The sequence below is a fragment of the Clarias gariepinus genome, chromosome 24 (genome assembly GCF_024256425.1).
Source record: "Clarias gariepinus isolate MV-2021 ecotype Netherlands chromosome 24, CGAR_prim_01v2, whole genome shotgun sequence".
NCBI classification, from domain to species: Eukaryota; Metazoa; Chordata; class Actinopteri; order Siluriformes; family Clariidae; genus Clarias; species Clarias gariepinus.
This window is the reverse complement of record NC_071123.1, coordinates 10,484,461-10,492,691: the sequence shown is the minus strand read 5'-3', so window position 1 is coordinate 10,492,691 and position 8,231 is coordinate 10,484,461.

The window sequence follows — 8,231 nt, the reverse complement described above, 5'->3', positions numbered from 1 at the left end:
GTTGAGATAATAATAGTAATAATAGTTAGACATGCAATAATTAGCATTATTATTATATGTGCGTCAATATTATTAATATTTTTTATGACAATATTGTTTAGGTATTACAATATTATTAACATTAAATATTTAAATATTTTGAACAATGAAATGTTGAAAAAATAAACTTGTGGCCAACTAGCTCCTCTTCTTTAAGCTATCCCTTTGAGTGTGGCAGACAGAATGTTCAAAACGTTTTCATTGTTCAAAATGTTCAAATTGGTCAAAGGTTATATTACATGTTCTATTACATGCTGTTGCTAAGTCACTATAAATCACTATATTTCTGTGACTTTTTAATTTATAGCCATTATTGGTAGCAGGGATGAGAAATACTAAAAAAACTAAAATTAAACATTTTTAATAAATGCATTTGAAAATGAGAAGAATTTTTTTGTAAAATGATCCAGTGTGATTTTATTTGTAGGAGAATTTCACCAGTGTAGTGTCTCTAAATACTCTTAGAACATCATGGGGATAGAAGAGTAATTTATCCCAGACTGGCTGGGGTGTAGTGGATCAACTGTCATGGAATAAGGATATCTGATCAAATTAGACCCAGAAAACTGATTTATTTATCAAGTGAACCTGGCTGTTATTATTCAAGACAAACAAATTACTAGTTTTGAGTATGATAGAAAACTTGAATCAGATTTGTATAAGAATGGATATTAAGGGAGGGTGCTACATTTTAACTTGCTATTTATCATGTAGACTAATTTATTTCACAGACTCTTGCAGAATTCAGATCAGGCATATTGTATTTCTGTACAGTTGAAAGTAAAAGGTCCTTTTCAGAATTTCTCAGAACACTTTATTAATGCCAGGTGAGTTTTCTCTCTATCTATAAGTCTCCAAGAAAACTTACCTGAGAGTTTTGCTTCCAGTGAAACAAATTTAAATTTACAATAATTCTTGTTCTCAGTGGTAAAATCATTCAGTTAGACTTGAAGGGAATTCGTTCAACTTATATGGCAGTACATTTCAACCTAACTTCTATTTTTATCAAGCATGGTAGCCAATGTTAAAATTGTTGTTTCATTAAGTTTAAACTAAATATGCATTTTAATTCTCTCAACATAGCTGGTACAGTATTTTTCTTTTTAATGCTCTTTTTACCCTATTTAATCTCTATTTCAGAGCAGTATGTTGACAAAAAAATAATCTTTTCTTTTTTAATTATGGGAGTAATGATAGATAAAATTATACTGTACACATATGAAATGTTTATTTAATTGTTATTAAGAATAGCACAATAACTTCATATAATTATAAGCATTAAGCACGTGTAAGGAGATAAGAAATAAAAGATAAAAAGAAACTTACACACAAATAACCACTACAAACAAAATCTGTTGTATATTCATGTCTTGCAAAATGCTCAGATGAAAAATATAAGTGTTTATCTCAATTCCCAGCAGAATCCAGTATTTTTGACCAGCTGTGACAATGCGGCTGATGTGGGCTCTGTGCTACTTTGCCATACAAACCATACCTGCTCCCATTAGAAGCAGACCACTCGGGTGTATGGCCAGTGTATTTTTCAAAGCAACATACAACACAGTCCTGGACAGCTGGGAGCACCAGAGCTTTCACTTCGCTATTTAAGGCTATCTGAGGCAAAGTTAAGCATCAACTGGAGTATTAAACAGTGAGTGAGGGCAGTGATATAGTATTATCCAAAGAGGGAAATACATGTCAATATTTATTTCTATTATATTGTGGTTTGATTCTGAGTTTGGGCAATACTAGTGTATATACAGTAGGAACATCATACATTACACAATATTGTGCGTGTTTTATTGGATTCTGTCTTAATCAAGTGTACTGATTATAGCATGGGAAGACCTCCCTGTTTAAAGATAGCGTGGGATTATTAATTAAACACTAAAAAGAAAACAAAAGAAAATTGAAAACACAAAAACAGAGCTCCTCAGTCTCCTCGAGATCAAACCGGGTCTCTGGAAATCTTTTTCTTAAATAGAAACACTTTCAGGTACGGCGCGTTCCTATTGATTGCCCTTGCGGCGATGCTGCCTAGCAACCACGCGGCTAGGTAACCGCAGCTTTGCCTGTTCTGAACCCCGAGGCGTAGCTGCCTGACGATCTGCCCCTTCCGAACAGTCCAGGATGTCCACTTGCAGCTCTGCCCCTTGGGAGACCCACGTCTTACAGTGATATATATTGTTTTTCTGTATGATTAAACTCAATGCAGTTATTGTAATTTTCTCTGTCCTCCTTGAATATACAGAGCCTGAGCAATGCAGGGTAGGGTGTAATGTTAGACAAAATGCCTGGGCATTCGCGGTGGGGGCATTGTGTGCATGTACATGCAAAACCAATGCCCTTATTTTCAGAATTTCTTTCCAAGCATTTGTGAAAAGTTTGCAGCTATGCCGCATAAGTTTTAGGAATAAATTAAATGCTAAATTTGTTATCAGAAATTATCAAACCTCTAGGGTTGGGTACCAAAAACCGGTGCTAATATGGCACCCGTACCTATATAACCGGTATGTACCGGACCGAAACAGAACGCGAGTTTCAGTGCGTCATTTAGGTCCCACTTAAATGCCTGAACTGTCGATTGAAATATTTGTTCTCTGGATTTATATATTTTTGTAGATCAATAATTTATTAGATTAAATAAAAAAATGTAAAGTACAAAATATCAGGAAATGAGAGACCATCCGAGATGCGCGTGAATGCAGCAACTAACATTACACTCGCTCTGACGGCAGCAGGTGGTCTACTGCTATCTTAACTTGTTAAATTAAACTTTCGTTAAAATGCCTAAAACTAAACGGTCGAAAGTGTGGCCATATTTTACAGAAAAGGATTGACACTGCGACGTGCAGCAAACGTTTTACAGCAGTCAAATCTAATGAAACATTTGAGGGCACACGGAATAAACTGAAAAGCACGAGGCTGAAGTTAGCTCCTTATTCGCAGATCAAAAATCTAATCAAATATGTCATTCTATTATGCACAATGGTGTGAATAAGAAGCCAGATTTCCAAGACCATTTTAGTAGCTTAAATCTTTCTGGGCCAGGCAAATATGAACTATACAACACCTAGCAGGTACCCAACTATATAGTAAAAGTGAAATTGTCACAAACAACTGGCACTATCGGTGTGGGTGAACCCCAGCATTCATTCATACCAGCCGTAGCAAAAAGGAGTCGACAGCAGCCTTTCCGCAGGTTAGTCGTAGGCTAATGTAATGTTAATTACAAAATCTTGCATTCATGCTAACAAATGGTCAAACGATTACATTAGTATTTGTAAAATACTAATGTAACATGGATTCTGTATATAATTATTTCTTTTCAGTTAGTACTAGTAGTACTACAAAAGTGACCCCATTTACCATTGCAAAGAAGGCTATGCATGTCCTGTGCAGGGCATGCAATAAGTCAGGAAAGGCAAATATGGTGAAATTTCTGCAAAAGAATTGCTAAAATTTGAAGCGGTTTAGTTATTGTAGTTGGGTTAGGTGGCTTATGTTTTGTTGTTTTTTTGTATTTACTTCATATACATATATATATTCATATATTCTTAAAACTTTTAATATATTATTCAATTTTTAATATATTGTTCAATTTTAAGGATTAACTTTTTTGTTTAATAAAAATTTATTCTTGAGTCATCCACAATAATTTTGTGGCTTTTGTAAAGTATCGGTTCAGGCACCGTTTTGCCACCGGTACCGTTTTAAAAGTATCAATTTGGCACCGGTATCGAATAAAAAACAAACAATATCCAACCCTACAAGACATTTTAGATTAAAACATTTATATTGTGCATTAGACTTTAGCATGTAATACAGTGGAACCTTGGATTACGAGCATAATTTTTTTCGGAAGCAGGCTCGTATTCCAAAACACTTGTAAACCAAATTAAATTTTCCTATAAGAAATCATGGAAACTCAAATTATGCGTTGTACCGCTCAAAAAAATTATTACATAAAAATAATTAACAAAAAATTTAAACTAAAAATGAAACAAATTAACCTGCACTTTACCTTAAAAAAAAGGAAAAATAAATCCAGTATCGTAACACCCCCTCCCTCAAGAGTAAACATCCTGTTCACAATTATGATCATGGCATCAGGACAATGAGTCAGCTACTACGTTTTCAGACCCTTTCTTATGCCGAATATTTAGGTTAAAACCTTGCACAATTAAACACCAACATATGAGATACGATGCAAAAACACGATGGGGTTATGATCTGTAAAAACTGTATTGGGGTCCGTGCTGGAACCAATGTAAACTTTAAAGTGTTGAAGTGCAAGCAAAAGCGTGAGGGCTTACTTTTCAGTAGTGCTGTAGTTCACCTGCTGACGGGTAAACTTGAGAGAAAAGTAACTTACAGGATGATCTATACCATCTGCATCAACCTGAATCAAGACAGCACCAGCACCTGTACCACTGGCATCCACCTCAAGTTTGAAAGGTCTGAAAAAATCAGGAGCAAAAAGTAAAGGTACACTACATAAAATTGATTAAGCAGACTCAAATGCTGCTTCACAACTAGGAGACCACACAAAAGGGACAGAGTTACGGAGGAGAGATGTAAGTTTCTACAGAAAATTTCTACAGAAATAATAGCCTGCCATACAGAGAAAACGTCAAAGCTCTCTTTTCTTTTGTGTGTCTTAATTGCCTTCATTTTGGCATCTAGCGGGCAAACTGTACCTTGTTCGACCTGTTTACCAGAGTATCTAACGGTGGCATGACCAAACTCACATTTTGCTAGGTTTAATGTTAAGAAAGCTTTCTGAAGGCGTGAAAATACAGTTTAAAGTACAAACATGTGCATCACAATGTGTCAGAGAATACTACCACATCATCAAGGTAGGCTTTACAATTATCCATGACACCCAGAACCTGGGTCATCCGATGTTGAAATGTAGCAGGTGCATTTCTTAGTGCAAATGCCATCACGGTATACTGAAGGAAACCATCCGGGATGACGAAAGCAGAGATTTCAGATGCACGTGGTATTGGAGTAAGTTGCCAGTAACATTTTAACAGATCTAACCTTGTAAAAAATTTTGCGCTTCCTATACGATCAATACAATCAATACAAAAGCATTAAGTTTACGATAATCTGTACAAAAACGGTAGCGTTTTTAGGGGTAGGAGTTTTTACAACATAATCTGTATCGCTCAATTTTGACTCAATAACATATAGGCCAGAAAACCTAGCCTGAAGAGTAGAACCCGGCACTTGTAGCAGGACCAACACTTGTCACCTGCTTGGAAGTGACGCACAACAGCCTTTTTATGGAAACGATTCTTCATACGAGTTTGTGAGGAGGCAAGAGAACGTTTTTGCTACCTCACATGCTGCATGTAGGCGTTCACAAAAGAAACTCATATAATCTAAAATCTACATAGTTGGAACTTTTGCAGATCTCGGAGACAGTAGCTCTTCCTGCAGCACTGGGACCACGAACAGAGTGAGCGAAAACTAATTCTGCAGGACTGAATCTACGCGACTCCTGCACAGCATCACCAATAGCAAACAGAACTAATGCTACCCTTTTATCCCAATCTCTTTCATGGTTCAAACAGTACGTTCGAAGCATAGACTTTAAGGTTTGGTGGAAACACTCTATTGCACCCTGGTACTCCGGGTGATAGGCGCTAGAAACCTGGTGATGTATGTTCAGCTGGTTCATAACCTTCCTGAACAAAGCAGACATAAAATTTGAACCTTGTTCCAACTGAACCAGTGGCGGCTGCAAGGGAAACTCCGCTTCCTCTACTATGTCAGAAAATAAATGCTCATATACGCACTGTTGTATTTATATTGGTTTTAATAAAAGTGCGCTAGAAAGCGTTTAACTTCATGACTAGGTCGTTCAGAATCAGGTATTTATTGTAGATTGTTTGACGCGGTTTTCTTGTCATACATTTCCGTGCAGCACAGCGTGTTAAACCTTTCTAAGGCCCAGCTTCACTGGAGCTCTATGGGCAAGCACAGAGGAGCTTTTTTCACTGCAGAAAAGCTGGACGGTAATTGGATAAATGCACCAAAATCGTCACTTCCAGGGAATCTCAGCTTCTCTGGGAGTGAATGGAGCAGTGGGCGGGCCAGGATGCTGGGCTGCTGCATGATGATTGGAGGAGCTGTTTAAAGGGCAGAACCCCTTTTTTGATTGACAGCATGTCTTAAGTATACATCAGCGCTACAGAGATTCGAGTTCAGTCCCATGCAGATTTGCAGGTGAAGTGGAACTGCTGCACTCTGTATTGTTTGCTGGTGATATAAACCATTTTTGTTTGTACAAATCATTCTTTAAATAATAAAAAAAAAACATATTATAGCATTCTTGACTTTACTTTTTTTTCAGCATTGTAAAGTTAGTTCATTCATATAATTAAAGTAGCTCATGAAAGGGGAAACTAGCCAGCTAGCAAGCTGTGCATAATGGCAGGCGCAGATGGTGCTAATATTGTTGACCTGCTTTTGGCAAACCCATTTAGTAGTCTTCCTTATAAGGAGAGACTTAGAATTAAACGGCAGGGTAGACCAATGCCCAAGATTGATCTGGTGCAAAAATCAGGAAAAAATAACTTTAAGGTCTTTTCAGCTCTCCTGACCATTGAGAGGAAACTGGTTAAGTCCCTGAAAAAATGTGTGGTAGTGTGATGGTCTGGGGTTGTTTTGCTGCTTCAGGACCTGGAAGGCTTGTGATGGTCTGGGGTTGTTTTGCTGCTTCAGGACCTGGAAGGCACGTGATAGATGAAACCATGAATTCTACTGTCTACCAAAAAATCCTAAAAGAGAATGTCCGGCCATCTGTTCATCAACTCAAGCTGAAGCGATCTTGGGTGCTGCAGCAGGACAATGACCCAAAACACACCAGCAAATCCACCTCTGAATGGCCAAAGAAAAACAAAATGAAGGCTTTGGAGTGGCCTAGTCAAAGTCCTGACCTGAATCCTATTGAGATGTTGTGGCATGACCTTAAAAAGGCGGTTCATGCTAGAAAACCCCCAATTAAAGCTGAATTACAACAATTCTGCAAAGATGAGTGGGCCAAAATTCCTCCAGAGCGCTGTAAAAGACTTGTTGCAAGTTATCGCAAAGGCTTGATTGCAGTTATTGCTGCTAAGGGTGGCCCAACCAGTTATTAGGTTCAGGGGGCAATTACTTTTTCACACAGGGCCATGTAGGCCCTGTTTTTTTCCTCCTTAAATAATAAAAACCATCATTTAAAAACTGCATTTTGTGTTTACTTGTGTTATCTTTGACTAATAGTTAAATGTGTTTGATGATCAGAAACATTTTGTGTGACAAACATGCAAATGAATAAGAAATCAAGAAGAGGGCAAATAGTTTTTCACACCACTGTATGTTAGCCTAAAACATTATTGTTTTATCATGTATATGCGCTTTAAATATACACTAAACAATAAACACTGGCTTGTGCAAAGTGAAAGTGAGTTGTGTGTGTGGCTTTTTAATCAAAAGGCTGATAAACGCGTGTGCAAATATGAGTAGATTTATCGATAAAACTACAGACATGAAATGCAAACAAACACAAAAATATCTGCTATTTGCTAAATACAACACGACAGAACGCAGAATCCCTACGCAGATGGACCCTACGTGACAGCCGAAACACCAGGCTAAGGTATGCATAAGAGGTGGAACCACGTGAGGTGTGGCTGAGCCCCACAACCACATCCATTTGGACAAATCACCCATGGGACGGGCTGACCCCGAAAAGACAAAAACCCTAAGAAAGTCTACAGTAGAAGTCGGAAAAAACATCACTACAGCTACCTACAACATCTTCCAAGCAGCTCGGGCTCCCGCCCTTACGGTGCTGCGCCACTGCTGGCGTCATCCACTCTTCAAGAACTCTCAACGAGACTTCGTGCCAGAACTCCCGCAACTAAGAAACCCTCAGGAAAAGTTCCAGAGTGCAACCATCGGTAACCAGGCAACCAACGCCTCACCGAAGGACTTTCCCAACAGACGTCATCTCTACAACAGCGCACCAACCAATCAGCAACGCCGTGATTCCCTTCACTGGAGGCGAACCAACGGATGAGAACGAAACATAACGCAAGTAAACAAACAAAGCTGCAACCTTGCTGAAGTTGTTGCTCGTTTCATAACTAAACCGTAAGATTAAACCCAAGACTTTCGTTGATCTAGTAAACAGTACT